Source organism: Schistocerca serialis, chromosome 9, assembly GCF_023864345.2.
Source record: "Schistocerca serialis cubense isolate TAMUIC-IGC-003099 chromosome 9, iqSchSeri2.2, whole genome shotgun sequence".
NCBI classification, from domain to species: Eukaryota; Metazoa; Arthropoda; class Insecta; order Orthoptera; family Acrididae; genus Schistocerca; species Schistocerca serialis.
In genome coordinates, this window is record NC_064646.1 from 127,568,864 (window position 1) to 127,587,254 (window position 18,391).

The following is an 18,391-nucleotide window of genomic DNA, read 5'->3' on the forward strand; positions in this document are numbered from 1 at the left end:
AGGTTTAGCGGGCCACAACTGTCAGGCATTAGTTCAAGTTGCATTCATTCAAGCGACTTCCTCACATCTTACTAACTAAAAACTGTCACTTTAGTCTTTATATGGGCCTAGTCGACTACAACCTGATCAACAATTCCATTTCACAGGGTTCCACCGCGTGCATCATCTGTCCTTTCATTACCTTATTAGCTAAATATTACTCTTCTATTTTTTTCTGGCTGTTTCTCCGCATCTACTATCATCAGGTCAGGTATGTCATGTTCTCGTGGATCTTTGCTACAGCCAGCCCAATGCAATCTCGTCTTCATCACATCGACGATATTCTATTATGGTTCTTAATATTTCCTGATTCGCCAGTCTAGCAGATGGTCCGCAATACCAGGTACAAAAGAGTCCAAAAATCCTGTAGGGGCTCTCATCTTGCTTTCCACAGGTTAGTTGTAAAATTTGGAAAGAATTTAGTTTTCAAAGAAAATGATTAACTTGGATAAGAATATTTCTGTTGCCTGGAGTAACAGATTAAAGCTACGTCATCTGCACAAGCAAGTCTAATACCTGATACCCCATGAGCTGAATACATCTGGACTTTGATGTTACAAAATGTTTTCTCTAATACGACAAACCAAATAGATGGTGGGCATATTTTCAAAAAGTCGCCCGCTCGTAAATCACTGACAAATTCCTCACTAACAGTGTTGTGATGGTTATAAATGTCAGAGTCACGTAACTAGTCTACAGGAAGGAATACGGTGAACACTAGTGTCAACAACAAATACGACTAACGTTCTCATCCAGTAATGCTGTTCAAATGGCTCTGAGCACTATGGGACTTAACTTCTAAGGTCATCAGTCCCCTAGAACTTAGAACTACTTAAACCTAACTAACCTAAGGACATCACACACATCCATGCCCGAGGCAGGATTCGAACCTGCGACCGTAGCGGTCGCGCGGTTCCAGACTGTAGCGCCTAGAACCGCTCGGCCACCCCGGCCGGCAGAAATGCTGTTTGAAGTGCTGCAGCTGCTGTTATGTAACAACTAACGATAAAAGGTGTACCTAAAGTACTACTCGTACATCGCTGGAGAGAGTTATGCCGCACCCCGTGACGGGATTCTCGAGCGATGTGACTAAAACTCCGTCCTCTAGCCTTTGCTCGGTGCCACAGGCTAACAAACACTGTACTTAGGTCGTCGACCCAATCCAAAACATGTCTTGGAAGCTACACAGCAAGCGAGTAAATTGACCGTGCAGCTAGACCATGAAAATGGCGCTGACAAAAAGGTGCTGTCAGTGCGGTAAAAAAAAGTGTGTTAAATACCAAGACAATGTGTTCCCTTCATGGTAGGTACGATCGCTAAATTAAGGAACACATTCAAGCCAGAAATGGTGGTTAGCAAAGGAAACCCTCTACGCTGATGCTCTCTCTGACGACAACCGTGATTTTTCACGATAACTGGATTAATAAGCGGACGAGTAATGTGAACTCGGCCAACTCCTTGCATACTGTGCGGCAACACTGTTCGTGCAAACCATGTTGACACTCGGAGCGCGGTGGCAGATGGGAATGACCGCAAAGGGATTTTCCATTTACTGTTCTCCCATCAGCCACTGCGACGCCAACTTTGTCAGCGCGAATAGTACTGATGAACTTGAGATTGGCTTTGCGTTTATTACTATGACTGCGCCAAGCGAGAATCGTGCGTCGCAAAAGTTTCTGCACTGCAGAATGAATCTAAATTTTTTCTGCACTTGATTTTCATCTCGTTTTGTTTCGCTTTAATTTTTCCAATAATGCACGCATTTGTAAACACTTGTTTTCATTAGAAGCTGTATCTAACAATTTCAGTGAATGGTAACATAAAATAGGGAAAACAAAATATGTTCGCTTGTCATCATCAAAGCAATCTCGATTGCCGACAATTCACTATAGGCCACCTTTAAAAAAAGGCTCCTGAAAACTGCATGCTATTTTTTTATCTGATCGAAGCAATGTATGTCACCCGTTTCAGGATGTGCTTCGAAACGGTGACAAAAAACACCTGTTCATTACAAACGAAATGGCTACCATTTTTTTTGTCATCAGTCTTTTGACTGGTTCGATGCAGTCCGTCGCTAATTCCTCTTTGTTCCAACTTGTAGCTGTTACAAGAGTAGTTTTTCGCCTGCATTCAGTTTTGCCTTTGCGTTAACACATTGACCGAGTGGTCAAACGAGAAACATGTGGAATCTGAAGAGCTTTTTCGTGGATTTCCTTTTTCCTAGCTAGTTAATTGTGTGGATTGTAACTACAGCGTGACACCAAATTACTGTCTGCAGTCCCTCCGCACAACTAAGGACAACCTGGAAACAACAAAGGCAAATGTGAACAAAATAATAAGCCATCATTCGTAATTCCAACGAATACATGTTTTAAGAGAAATGATTCTGGGGGCTCTTGCCGTACCGAAGCCGTCGTGATTCCTAGACGAGCTTTGATTCCGAAATAGTTCGCGTCGTCGACGAAAGCAAATAAAGGAACACTGAAATCAAGTTTATAAGTGAAACAGCTGCTTCCAATGATGTGCGAGTACTGCAGAACCATAAGTATGTTAGCCATCCAAACACCCCAAACAGTGCGGATACTTGCACTTCACTTCAAAATCTCACGAGACATGCACTCACTCTTCTGCTGCGTTTGGAGGCTGAAGGTTTAAAAAGAAAAATTGGTTTGACAGAATAACAACCATTGCCACACACACACACACACACACACACACACACACACAAAACCACAACCACGCGCTACCCCATTTGTTGGATAGCACTGCTCGTAGATCCGGTAATGACGAAGTCTTTATACCCTGCTGCGCTCAGGGAATCAAACTTTCACAGAAGGCTTGCCGCCTCTGGAGGATATATCGCGTAAAAAATTACAAACCATACGCACATATCTCCAGTATCTGGCAAAAATGCACATCCATATGTACTTTTTATTTGTAAATGAAATAGGAATCCTAACATTTAACTTCTGGTATTTCTTCATTAGCCGCTAGCCAGTCCTCGTAGCTTACAGATCCACGTACAGCAGAAACTGCTCCCATCTATGCTTCACAAATTTCAATCCCGACGTATCCGGCTTTGCCAATGAATCGAATTAATCAGACATACAACAAAATGAACCACAATTCGCATTCACGTGTTTTCAACATATATTGATAATTAGATATTGATTGATTGGTCGAACTTTCAAGTCGCATCTTATACACTTAATTGTAAATATGCATTTTCCTATGGGCTTCAGACAATGATAATGTACATTCCGCAACGAGCACATCGGATGCTTCATACTGATCGACTAATCACTTTATAAGGCTTTTTTAAAACAAATTTATTCGCCCATATCATATTTTTAAGCCACACCAACGCATTTCAATTATTCTAAGCGTGAGAGAGGAATATCAGAAATGTTTTACATGGATTCTTTCTTCTATTCTTCTGAGGGGTTTTGTGTTGCGTCGGATATGTGACGCACGTCAAATTGCTCCGGATTCCAGCCAGATTACCTTCCATTCGTGCACAGATTTTGAGAAAGGCTGGTATTCAGAGTCGAATGTATTTGTTTGCGCCTGTGGGCTGAACGAGTTTTCCTCTTTAGGCTTTAGTAAATGTGTTATTTCTTCCTAGAGATTGTTTTCTGATTTATTTGTAGCACGAAAACGTCGTCTTTTTTCTATAATTTATAGCGTGTTGTTCAACACTTTAAAAGCTGAAGACAAAACAACGGATCATTAAATCGTTCATACCTTGCTTCCGCATGAAACAGATTATATCTCACACACCCCCTCTTGCAACAGGAAAATAAATCGATAGTAGGTCGTGTGGCGTAATATGGAAAGTCTTAATGATATGGAAAGTCTTAAGTATGAAGGTAGATGAGAAGAAACTGTTACTTTTCGGGAAAAAAATCTTTTACCCACTATGAAATATGTATGGCAGGAGAAGAATGAACTAAGAACTTTGTATTAAATGATGCGACCTAACTTTGGCCATAAAATGACGACGAAAATATTTTGATGGGCAGCCTCAACACATTCCAGCCAATGTCGTGACAGTGTTAAGGCCACAGTGCTTCGCAGAGATTCTAAAAGAAATGGGTGGACGAAGAAGTCTTAAGGACCTACAACAAATTCGTGTCAAGGAACTTCGACGGATAAGTACGTAACCGGACAGCCACTGGAAGAGGACTGAAGTCAGCAAATTATGCACTTCATAGAAAACGTCGTGAATTATTATATAACACTAGCAGAAGCGTACTGATACATCAGTTCATGATGTATTGTTTTACAGTTACATCTGATGCAGACTTCTAACAAAGAGGTAGAGTTCCTGAGACTGCACGCTTTTTGGCCAAATTAGATGCAAATATATCCAGCAGTGATAGCTGAAACTGAAACCTAGGGCCTTGCCTCTGGTAAATCTGTATGAGCACCGCATACCACATGAAAGCTTCAATGCTCGTTACCCTCTCTCACATTTCCAGTCTCGACAACTCTTCTCGTGCTGATATCCGCATTGCTTGGAAGCCTTGGGGAAACGGTTGACTAAAGCCGGTTTTACAAGGCAAGCTAACAAATTATGGAATGGCCAAACATCGCAGCTATGCGGTGCGCCAACGGTGCTCACAAATACATCAGCACACACTGATTGTGTGCAGCTGTTATGATCCGGCGACGACGATACACTACGTTTATTTTTCTACTAAAAACACAACATCCGTGCACGCCAGTTGTTAATAATACAATCGTGTGACCCTGCTGCTCAAATGAACAACGTGTCGAAGAAATAATTATAAAGTAAAATATTACTATTTTCTGTTCAAAGCGTTTTCGGAACTGTCATATCGTGGTATTACCATAGGGAGGGCTGAATAGGTCTAAATTTGATATCTGTGACTCAACAAAACGTTATTAAATTCGCTCCTACTCCATTTCTATATGACAAGGAGGAATTTAAAGAAGTCCCTAAACTAGAAAAGACAGGCGAACTAATGGATGACTGGACAAGAATTGTTGTCGGTCATACAACTCCAGCACGACAGAAACAACAGCAACTAGAAACTTTTAAACATGAAATATATATAAAACTTCCTAACAAATTAAAACTGTTGTGTGGACCTTTGCTTTTTGCACGAAAATGCTCTACCAATTGAGACACTCCACTGCAGGGTGAAAAATCATGAAATGTTTATATTTGAATAAATTGGGAGTAACCGCCAATGCATATAATTTATTGACTTTTCTCGTCGTTAACATCAATGAAATTTAGTAGATTTTGTCCAAAAAACACTATTATCAGGCGACGGTTACAAAAATATTTTGATAATCCTAAACTGCATTAATTATTTCAATCCATCATCTGAATTGTTAAAACTATACACAAGTCAACAATACTGGCTAAATTATTATTTTTTTAACTTACACATTTTGCGATGTGTTAAAATGATTCCGAGCTGTTACGTATCATTGAGTCAATGGCATCGGGGTACTCCTCTAGGAGATCTGCAGTACGTCCTTTTTGCAAGTACTTTCAATAGCGGAAACCCGGTTTTAGTCATTCCCATAGCACCGATACGTTGGTCCTATAATGGTATACAAAATATACCTTCCTGACAGGGGTAAAAAAGTCCGTCCATCGAGATCTTGCCGGAGATTCTCGGTTTTCCAAGAAGCTGTCACATTTGCACATCAGTCGGCTCGGCACTTTATGAAAACTCAATCAGTACACATCTAGCCTAAAACAGTACGTAAGCTGTAAATTACCCCATTGTTAAAACAAGAGGTGACCTCCTGCTGCAAGTGTATCACCGGTTTCCAAACTGATATGGCCCAAGAGCTGAATCGCTCCTTTCGTGATCTGAAACAATCGGTTTCATCTATTTGCCAGTATAGCAATTTGCACTACCCATGGTTACAACAAAATGCTGTACGTAAACTCTGAAATGATTTATATCTACGTAATATACCCCGAAAGCCACTGTACCGTGTGTGGCGAAGAGTACACACTATAGCAATATCATTTTTACCTCTTCCCGTGCAATTAATGAATGGTGCGCGAAAAGAAGTCTCATTCTTTCCATTCTGTAGGCCTATAAGATCATATTTCTCTAACATTCTTCTCGCGATCATGATTACAGGCAACTGCGTCCTTTATGGCAAAACGGATATTTGCTGAAAATGTTTAAATATGAGAAAGAGTGACAACTGATTTGGGAGAGTATTACAACATTGTTTCTGCATCTACTTGAGCTTAGGTTTTCGCCTGGCAACATTGGAGAGTTACAGTTCAGTGAGTAGAACGCGCTTTTTGTGTGCACCAGCAGCCTTATACTTCGGTAATGGCCGGGTCGTTTCCACTCATTAGCCACGCCTCCAACGCTGGTATTCACATCAAACACAACTATACCGCATAGAAAAGACTTTAAGATACATGTGCGCAGATCCATGTTTAGTGTCAAGAAAAAGGTCGCCTATCACGGACGGGAAAATTAGTAAAAAAAATACAAGATACAGTAAAAAAGCAAATGTGACAAAATCTAGTTAATTGCTATCTTAGCAATCGTTCAGCACTGTGTCATGTACCATAGTGCTGAATTAACCTCGTTTTTATGGAAGTAAGGATGGTTTTAGAAAGAACTCTAGTGGAGCTCTTATTCGTTCCTTAATCACTTGTAAGTTACTATCGACGAAATCTTGTTCGTTGGTACGCGCCTCAATGTTTTTTTCTCCATTTTCATTGTCTCGCTGAGTTCACTTTTCTGTCTTATGGTGCGTTTAGATGGAGCATATTTTTTGGTCTTGCTTGGCTTCAATAGCGTTGCTGTCAACACTGCTGCAATGTGGCTGCAATAGACAACACTTATAGAGGTACGGATGGGCAATATTGCTGATGTTGCACGTAGCTGCCGACCTACTGCCGAGAGGTTGGAAGTGTCGTCCACAAAGGGTGGAGAATAACTGGCACTGCCATGGAGGTACGAAAAGGAGGGAGGTGGCAATAAAGACACGCTGTGCGTTGTTTTGAAGCCGGAGTGGGAAGGGCCTGCCGGCATTTTAAGTAGCCCAAAACTTTAGCAGACTATTGTTTACGAGTGCTTCTTGTTCATTACTTCTGTCGGTGCGCGCAACTGTTCTAAATACTAGAATTTATAGATCCTACAAGAATAACATTGTGCCAGGAAGGCAATTTCGAACGTTTTTCTATTCTTGAATGTGTATTTGCTCTAGTAATACGACACAAGAGTGACGCCACGGAAGTGACACCGCGGTGAACTATGGCGGGTAGTACGAATGCAGTGAACCTAATGTTTTGGGCTAGTTAAAATGGCGGACACTGTTACGTAATGCCACCTCCCCCCCCCCCTTTTTAACACCTTCATGGGTACCGCAGGGCAATATCTACCTCTGCCGTTGTCTGTGAATGCTTTCCTCTCGCTCTCACCTGTTTCCTACTTCTCTTGCCGACAGCGCTGCAGTCACGTGTCTGAATGAAATATTGTTTCGGTTAGGCATATTTTAGCAGTTGCTTCTTGTTGTGTATAGCGATGGAGAAGAAAACAATCGAGAGAACTGCGACCCTTCTTAAGGATGTCAAAAATAATGTATAAAAAATCTCAGTCTGAAAAACAGTTGGCAAGCTTACGCCGATGAGCTCGGAATCACGCTTCATAAGGCATACAAAAAATTCCGAAGCCTTAAAACCGGCAAAAGACAATAAGCACAGGAGACTGTTTCTCGACATGTGATTGTAGCAAGAACTGATACTGTACCGGTAAACATTGGTATGTGATGGTAAACAAAATAAAATGTAAATAAAAATTATATTCTTATTTCAAACTTATCTTAATGAAAACTTTCAGTCCTACCAGAACACTGCACACTTCTGGTAGGGGTCATGACGCTTATAGAGGAATAGTAGATTTTAAAGAAGCACTGTATAAAACCTCTGTACTCATAAAAAAAAACAATCTCTCATATCTGTATTGGTTTTAGCAATTCTAGAACCAATTGGTTATAGGGGATATTCGATATTGTGTTTCGACATACTATTAAAATTCTGCAACAGGTACTTGTGGTTCCAGCATAAGTTCACTAGTTAAATTTTCTCGAACATTCTGCTTACATAAAAAGAACGACCCACTAAGGGCGATTTCTCTTGTTCTTTCTAATCATTCCCTGTGTGATATAAAAGCAGCACAACATACTCACTTTCACTAATTTGCAGTGGCCACAATGTTGACGGACAACGTTGTTGGAATATATTGTCGGGAATCGTGCAAATTTTATGGCTCATGTAAGTATACCTTTACTGGACACTTGTTAAGTTGTCCTTGCATTTCTTATGGCACAACTTAAAATGTCAGGAGAGCTGTCGTAAAACTTTCCGACAGATTAGAACTGTATGCCGGACCGGGACTCGAACCCGGAACCTTGCCTTTCGCGGGCAATGCTCTTACCCACTGAGCTATCCAGCCATCTTTGACAGCTTCAATCTGTCAGCGTCCTTCTACTACTTCTAAACTTCTCAAAAATTCGGCGTAGCTGTGTGTACAATATGTCCTCCTGCTATTCTGTACAATTCCTCGTTTTCTCTCCACCACATGTAGGCCTACATCATTTACTACGAAATCAAATTGTAAATGATCAATGCCAAATCTAGTCAACGAACTATGGAATTACTTACATGCTATCAGATTCTTATTCTTGGAAACAAAGCTCATTTTCTGATAAAAATTATAAAATAATTTTCCTTCTTTTGAACGGTAAATTTCTGGTATTCCACACCAATTTTGGTCAGAACTGTATCAAGATTTAAGTAAATAATTACGACAAAAGTATGCAATGGTGATGAAACATTATATCTTAAAGGTTGCATTGGATCTACATAAAAAGATGCGAGTTCCCAAAGCTTGCAGCACGACACAACCAAAGATGATCAAAAGGAGATTACAAAACAAAACTCGATAGTAACAGCAATACTAAAATACCCGCTCTGTAAACAGCAGTCAGATCGAGAAGTAAAGGAAGTGTTCTTCAAAAGTTTGCTGCTTGTATGACGCTGTCGCACTGGACACGATTCTATGCTGCCCACGGGTGAAATGTAAACCTACCTGCTCGTGCATCATCAGTACATAGCCAAGACTTTCGCTGAAAAACTCCACAATTTCAACTTGTTATAAAGGCGAAAAAATAAGTGTAGTTACCTGAATTCACTTCGTAATAATCTGATTCCCATACCTCCGTATGCTTCCATGTGAATTTCTCGTGGATTGGCGGCTTCTGGCCCAGCTGGCCTTCGCCTATTTTTGATATTAGGAAGAATATCCTACCCTTTGCTAACACTTTGGTCCTTTACTTTGTGCAGCAGTTGGAAGGATAGACATGGTGGTTACCCTTTCCAACACACGTGAGACAATAATTTGCTCTCACACACTCCCTTTATCCAATTATTTATCTCCATCTCAGTTTTATGCCGAGATTCTGTCTTTTATTGACCTCAAACTGACCACAATGTTCTTGCTGCCTGGCCGTGCATCATTTTCGGCACAATACTGTAGCATTTAACACTTTCACCACATTTATAGAACACAGAAACGATGAAATAGGTGAAAACATCCGCTAGCGATGTGCTCATATTGCACGAAGAAAGATCACTTAGGGGTGTCTGGGTGTTACACTTAGCCTGTAGGAGAAGTAGTCATGAGATTTTTAATTAACACTGTGAAAAAATAAATTTAAGTCTGTTTCTTTGTTGTCTGCCATCCTGAAACGCGCCAAAATTTCACTAGCTTGTGAATCGGGTCATGAGTTTCAAATTATGTTTTGACATAAAAAGGAAATTTAATTCTCAATTTTTGCTGAAGAAGATTGTGATTTGAAAATCTTATATCTTGATCCTAAAATAAAGATGACTTCAGGAGATATAACACAACAATATTTTCGTAGCATGTGTAGAACATATTTTCTTTATTTTGTCACACTGGCACATCTTTGAAAATCTAATAAACTTTCTGACGAGATGTTTAAAAAGAAGAATAGTTCTGAAAACTAATTTGATTCAAGCAACAAAAAGTACATTTGTTTAATAAATGGCAAGGAATTGGAGCATTAATCTCACTGTATCTCGAATTTATCTATTATAACATTTTTTATTAACAGACAATTAATAATTTTTTTCATTCGTGTAAAAGGATAAAGTTTCAATTAAATACTTTTATCTGTTATTGATGAATAACGAATAAAAAATTTTATCTGTATTTTGCTCTCGCACAGTGCAACCACGTGTGGGCCACTCAATGGGCCAAGCTCCAACAGGGTTCTACATTGTAGCATGCCGCTCTAGGAGCCAAAACAAAATGTTGCAACCCATTGATAATGTGGAGTGGAATGTCGAAATTTGTTTTTGACAGCTGTGGAAATGTATTATGGCCAATGCGGATAGCTAAAGAAGTCACCTGGTTTGGTCTGACACAGCTGTAACATTTTCGCTGTTGCCAAAAATGAATTACCACACAGCACTGCACTTTATCAATAGTTGTTTTGACCATAATGTATTTTAAAAACAAAGCACTTCCAATCAATTGTATCTGTATATAATATGAAAGAAATGTCATTATTTCCTTTATCAATGGGCTGTCTCATTTCATTTTGGCTACTATGGCAGCGTGATATGTTAATGTGGCATGGGGATTTCAGTATGTATCAGGACTGCAGACACTTGCCTGAAGAATAAACAAAAAATTCTGTTGCCTTTTAGCAGTGTCAGTGATACATATGGGATATGAGACGCCAGACTAACCTATGGTTCTTGAAGAGGAATAAGAGATGTTTCAGTAGCTGCCGGGCCTCGTAACATTAGCCAAAATGGCACTGCTATGCTAGTACTGTGAATGGCTGAAAGCAGGGGAACTATAGCCATTATTTTTCCCGCAGGCATGCATGTCTACTGAACAGTTGAATGATGACAGCATCCTATTGGGAAAAATATTCTGGAGGTAAAATAGTTCCCCTTTTCGGATCTCTGTGCAAAGATTACTCGGGAGAAAGTCATCAACAGGAAAAACAAAACTGGTAGTGTAAGGGCCAGTGTGTGGCAAGCTACCTCCCTCGATAAGGTAGGTAGGCAAGCAAATTTAAAAAGGGAACTGGATATGTTGAACTTAGATATAGTGGGAATTAGTGGAGTGTGGCAGCAGGAAGAACCAGACTGTTCCTCAGGTGAGTACAGAGTTACAAGTACAAAATCAAATATGGATGACGCAGGAGTACGTCTAATAATGAATAAGAAAATAGGAATGTAGGAAAGTTACATACTATGAAAGCCAAGACAGACACAAAGCCAAAATCCACAACAGTAGTAAAAGTTGATATGCTAACTCCACAGATGATAGAGAGATTGAAAGTACATACAATGACATAAAAGAATTTATTTGGATAGTGAAGGGATATGAAAATTTAATTGTAATGGGGGACTGCAATTCAATAGTAGCATAAGACACAGAAGTAAAAATAATATGTGAATATTGGCTGTAGGTAAGGAATGAAAGGGGAATCCCCTGCTAGTAATTTAGACAGAGCGTAATGTGATCGCTGCTAACATTTGATTTAAGAATTGTGTGATAAGTTTGTATAAATGGAATAGACATGGACACATTGAAAATATAATGATAAGACAAAGATTTGGAAACCAGATTTTAAACTTTAAGATATTGCCGAGGGCAGATGAGGGCTCTTACCATAATTTATTGGTCTGCAGATTAAAACTAAAGAAATTGCAAAAAGGTAGGAAATTAAGAATATGGACTTCGATAAATTGAAAGGAACAGAGGTTGGTAAGAGTTTCAGAAGGAGCATTAGATAACGATTAACAGAAACAAGGAAAGGCGTACAACAGATTGTGAATGGGTGGCTTTGATGTGACGTAATAAAGGCAGCTGAGGATCAAATTAGTAAGAAAGATAAGGCTAGCAGAAATTATTCAATAACACCGGAGGTATTAAATTTAATTGATAAAGGGACAAAATATAAAAATACAGTAAAAGAAGCAGACAAAAAGGAATAGAGACATCTAAACAAAACAAACTGACAAAGTGCAAAATGGCTAAGCAAAAATACATAAGGACAAATGCAAGGCTGTAGAGGCACGCATAACTAGGGAAAGAAAATAGATGCCACCTATAGAAAAATTAGAAAGACTTTTGGAGCAAAGGGAAGGGCCTGTATGAATATCAAGAGCTCAGATGGCAAGCCAGTAATAAGTAAAAAAGGGAACGTTGAAGGATGGAAGGAATATATAGAGCAGCTCTACAAGCGAAATGAACCTGATGGCTATATTATAAAAAGAGAACATGAAGTAGGACAACATGAAATGAGACACACGAAACTGCAAGAAGAATTTGATGGACCACTGAAAGACCTACGTGAAAACAAGCCCTCTGGAGTACATAAAATTTCCATGGGAATTGTTGGTATCCTTTGGAGAGCCGTCCATGATAAAACTATTCTATCTGGTGTGCAAGATACATCAACAGATGAAATATAATCGCACTTCAAGAATGTGATATTCCAATTCCAAAGAAGGTAGGTGCTGACAGGAATGAATACTGACAAACCATCAGTTTAACGAGACAACAAAAATATCCAATCACTGATAATATAATGTAAATGGATAGACAAAAAAACCTAGTCACCAAACAACAGCAGGAGAACACACACAAAGAAGGATTTAACTTTTACAAGCTTCCAGAGCCAATGGCTCCTCCTCCTGCAGCGCAGTTGAAGGGGAAGGAAGAGGGGTGAAGGAAAAGGACTGGAGAGGTTTATGGAAAGGGATACAGTTAAGAAAAGTCACCCAGAACCCCAGATCAGGGTAGATTTACCGGACAGGATGAAAAGGAAAGAAAGTCTCCCCTAATCTGTGGATAGGGCATATCCTGAGGCATTAAGGAAATGTCAATCTGATTATGGACACAAGTGTGGGGGATAAAAGTTGTACGGAAAACCAGGTGATGAACACAGCAAGCAGACTGAAGTAGTTATTCAGAGATGAAGAGACTTGCGCAGTATAGACAAGGATGGAGAACTGCATTACGTCAGTCTTCATAGTGCAGACAACCACCACCACAACAACAACAACAACAACAACAATTAAAAATTTATGATTACCTGTCACAGGCTGGTCAACTTTCATGTAGACCTCTCTATAACCCCTACATGCCAATAGGTAGGTATACCTAGAGCTGGTTTAAGTCTGAAGTGAGAACTTCAGTTGTCAAAGGGAGAGGGGTGACCAAGTGCACAATAAGAATAAAAGATGCATCATAATTAATGGCACAAACTGACAGGGTGAAAGTATATGATAACTGAAGCAAAAACATTCCTGCTAACATGGGTCCACAAACGAGCCGTATGCAGGATAATTGCAAATGTGTATCTACGAGCCACCAGTAACTTTGGCATCAAATGTTCTCATAGATAGTGTAAATGTCAATTTATCCACTAAGTTTCCATTTAATTGTGATCAAATTTCACTCAAGATCAACCATAAGAAGAAAATCAATACCATTTCAGTAAGTTATATGTGGTAAACAGAGTTTTCCAAAACTCAGGAATGACTGTTTGGACTGTCAATTTCAGCCACTGAAAGCAAATACGTCTAACTCAATAGATCTAATTTCTATTTTCTAAGAGACTGCTAAGTTAAAGGTTAGAAAAATTTTGATCTCATGTTTTTATCCAAGGGAAAAAACTGTCAATATGTATACCAAACCACAGTAGAAATTAATCAAGACTTTAGTAACAGAAACATTTTTCTTTCATATCACACACAAATTTCCTTTTGAATTAAAGTACATAACAATTTGACTATATTTATCAATTTTCAATTACTTTCATCGAAAATTTTCTAAAATTTGCCAATGTACTCTTGCATTTTCTTAGCATTTAACATACAACTAGTGCATTTAAACGATGTCTTATGTTTAGCATGTTATAATACAAAGAGATATTTTTTTATATTTCTGTTTCACATTATCTGATACAAAGTGAAATAATTTGTAAATCATAGAATTAAATTGTTCCGATTATTAAAATAAAATCAAAATTTGTATTTTCATTTTTTCGACTCAGTTTGATACACATTTTTACTGAGGCTAGAAAAATAAAACAGGTGTAGTTCTTTCTACAGTCATTAAAATCCTTTAAAGGTCCTAGAAATTGTCCTAAATGGGAATGAATTATTTTTTTTTTTTTTTACTATTTATCAGAATAAGTTTCAGAAATTCATTTATTGTACAGTGAAATGTCTGTGTAGTAATTTCTGAAACAAAACTATCGCCCTACTTACACGACCACTAGAATAGATATCTTTTTCGGGATCCTGCCAAGAGCCAGATGAAAAGCAACTAATGTCTCGATGGGGGACGGCGGGAGGGGGGGGGGGGGTATGTCTACGTCGCTCGCGTGGAAAAATGTTATTAAACAATCCCTTGATATACCATTTTCGTCTAGTTGTTCGTTAACGCCTTATGTCCCTTATGCAACACGGGCGTTACTCGGCAAATAAATAAGAGAACGACTAGACTGCAGAACCCTCTATGGCAGTTTTCTTACTGAGTAATTCAATAAAATCTTTTAGGGTAGGTTGCGTCATTATGAAACACTGAAACTAACTATAAAACCGACGTTTCGACCGACTTAAGTTGGTCGCGCTGAAGAGAATCGCTGCAAAGTCGGTCGAAACATCGGCTTTAGGTCTACCCTCACGGTAACTAGTTTGTGTGTTGTGAAAAACGAGTTTTTTGACGCTCGTGCTTTTGAAATTGAGCAGTGAAGTTTCATTTCCTTTTATATCATTGACGCATCGAATTTCTCGATGAGCACCTTCAGAAGTATTACAAAACAGACGCAATTCAACTTCTGCCGGCTGCCTCAAACGACTTCCAATGTTTTCTTCGTTCACATTCCACTAGGAATGGTTGTCATTTACGCTTACCTCATGTTTAATCTTATCTGTGATAAGTAATTCTCAGTTACAAATGTTATTAACAACCCAACGGTTCAAGGACGATGTTACAGCCATACATCCAAGGCAGATGCGCACGGAGACTGAAACCTGTAAGGCTCAACTGCGATCGAAATCGTAAACACTGGTTTACAAATTCGAACATTTCCTTCGCTGTTATCACTGCGCAAACGCAAACAACAGACGGGTTTTTTCTTTTGACTGCAGTAGAATATTACAAATATGACAAAACTGTCGCAAATTGAAATGCTGCCTACGCATTGCCGGGTGACGAAAACGTGCAAAGTGTTCAAGGAAACAAGCTCTGCTTTGACGAAGAACTTTTCCAGCCACGCCAGAGAGAGAGAGAGAGAGAGAGAGAGAGAGAGCGGCTAGCGATGCGCGCGGTTGCCATATCTCCGTGGGAAGTTGTGGAGGGTGGGGAGGAGAGGGGAGTCACTGACCTTCGGGCGTCCCCTCCCACTCCTACTACTTGGCCGCAAACTCAACGGACAGGCCTGCCTGGCTCTGTGAGTGTGTGTCCCACTTGCGTGCCTTCGTAGAACGGGCAAAGTGGAGTTCACGACCGCCACAACGTCGTTAGTGCCCGTGGCGCAGACGCCGCTCGCTCGTCTGCTGCCCGTGATGAAGGGAAGACCACCCGCTGGCGAAAGGGCTGCCGATCGAAGCTTTCCCGATAACCATTTAAAGCAAATGCCGGAAGCAATCGCGTGCCGAGAACTCGAACGACTGTTTGAGCTTCTAAAGATTCCAACATTTGCGTAGAAATCACATGGGCCTCAGGGCATTGTAAAATCTCCGCTGACAGTATCTTTATCGAGGCCTTTGTTCCGAATATCTTTATACAAAAAATACCCTTCTTTCGAGGATAAAAACATTACGAACCACTAAAATGTGAAAGTTCTGTTACAAACTGTGATTTCTTTAAAAAGGATGGAATATGTAGTAGTAAAATTACGCAAAGCATCCCCACTGACAATAAGTTTAACACAAAGCAATGGCACAATGTGCATAACACAGAAAAGCACATAATACTAAGGTTTTAACACTGACAATGCCATGAGGATCACCATAACAAATACCACTGCTGTGGATAGACAGTGACTTCAGAGATTGTAGGTACAATACAGTATATGCTGCAGAGACTATTGTTAGCAATCCTAAAACAGCCACAGGAAAGCACATCAAAACCATGAGCATGTCAAAAGTGTGGCTTGCTGATTGTACATCAAGTGTGTTCCAATATAAAACAAGTTATTATATAAGGCACATTCAAATTATTATTTTGACGTGAAATATGCACCATGGTGTGGCATTCTAACATTGCCTTTTGTTAGAGATTAATACAAAACTGAAAAGTTGCACAGAAATAAAACCATCATGGGTTCTACTTGAATCAAATCACATTAGTGACAGAAATTCACTAATATTTTGATTAGAAAGAAATTGTCACTGAGATCTGGACAGGCAGAAATAATTAACGATACACTATTGACATGTCCTGAGACATCGAGGGATCACCAATTTAGTATTGGAGGGCAGCGTGGACGGTAAAAATCATAGAGGGAGACCAAGATATGGATACACTAAGCAGATTCAGAAGGATGTAGGCTGCAGTAGGTACTGGGAGATGAAGAAGCTTGCACAGGATAGAGTAGCATGAAGAGCTGCATCAAACCAGTCTCAGGACTGAAGACCACAACAACAACAACAACAACAACAACAATGAAGCAAATCACACTAATAAAGTCAATCATTAAAATTGTTCTTGGAGTGGAGGATTATAGTAGCTGTAACGCAGATGGTTGTTTATCATATAGCTTAATTTAATTACCCCATTATTCCAGCATGACATAAAAAAACACCTCTGTAAATAAGGAAACAATCATATGAAAAAAAAACAGGCAACAGCCCCCCCCTCCTCCCCTCTTCCACAAAAAATATCTAGATCACAGTACAAACATATAGATGATGAAAACCCATGTTAATTGAATTCATGGTTTGTTTATAGCTATTATGATAAGCTGCAACTCTACAAGAACACATATTTTGCTTGGAAAGGTCTTTGACAGCAGCCCTTCTTAGATACAATCTATATTACATCACTTAATGAATAAAAAGAGCCACCTGGATCCCCAGTTGCAGGTTGCCTACCTAACAGTCTTCAGGGGAAAAAAAAATTAATTTTCAATATTTCAAATAATTACTGACCAAATTTAAAGAGCTGTCATAATCTAACCATTAAGAGGCATAATCTTACCCTACAGGTTTAACACAATACATCAAGTATTAAAGTTGGGAACTGTGTATATGTCTTAAGAAAGACTAAGTCACAGCACACAAATTAGCCAGACTACATTCATCCAGTATTTAAGAATGAGAGCACTAATTTTTTTGCAGGCAGAACCCACTTATACCACTGTACATACCTGCAAAATTATATGTAATTGACCACTGACTATTGAAAAGAGTTGGGCTACATTTATTACATGATCTTTCTCAATGTAGATTATGTAACAAAACATAAAGACAAGGCAACATACTGCAGCTTTGTGGAGATCTAATGTGGTAAACAACACACTGCTAAGCCTCACACATCCATCTTGATAAGATGAAGACATATTCTCCTCCTTACTAGCTACAACTGAATGAATAATATAACATGTGTGTGTGTGTGTGTGTGTGTGTGTGTGTGTGTGTGTGTGTGTGGGCGCGCGCACACATGCGTGCTAGTACGTGGTCTTTTCTATGAAACTGAAACCAATGAAAATTTTTGAAAAGGACGTCAGTTTAACATCTCTTCAACACCAGTGTTATTGGAGACGAGTTAAAAATTTTGATCTTTAACTATAGCATGCAAAATTTTATTTAGTGGTTCAAAATACTGATTTGCTGGACATGAACAAGGGCTATTCAACAATAAAATATGTGGATTTTTTGCATTGTTTAATTAACTAATACAAAAATTTATTTTCCTTGCCCATCCTGAAATCTTGCAACATACCTTTCCATAATCAATAGTATTAGAGTAACGAGACTGTACTACAGCTAGATGAAATGACAAGGCCTGGAGTCATGGCAGGTTTCCAAGAAATTGAATTGTTAATTTAGCCTGTCAACATCACATTGTATACTTCATGTAAAATACAACACTACACTGAAAAACTGGAGAAAAAATTGTAAAGCTGACACTGTACAAATTAAGTGAAGATGGGGACTGGGGGAAAGTGGGTGGTGTTTTGCAGTCCTCATTATTGCAACACCTATCCAACACAAATGATTATGATCTCATTTTGATTCACATAGATGCTCTTATTTATTGCAAATTGTAGG

At 39.2% G+C, this 18,391-nt stretch overlaps 1 protein-coding gene and 1 non-coding gene across 2 annotated transcripts in view; both read right to left on the reverse strand.

Moving 5' to 3' along the window:
- The window catches only part of LOC126419202 (uncharacterized), a 269,493-nt gene that overhangs the window by 225,059 nt on the left and 26,043 nt on the right, over positions 1-18,391 (reverse strand). The window lies entirely within an intron of this gene.
- On the reverse strand, positions 8,435-8,510 carry Trnas-cga (transfer RNA serine (anticodon CGA)). The gene has a single exon. It is a non-coding gene; the product is annotated as a tRNA-Ser (tRNA).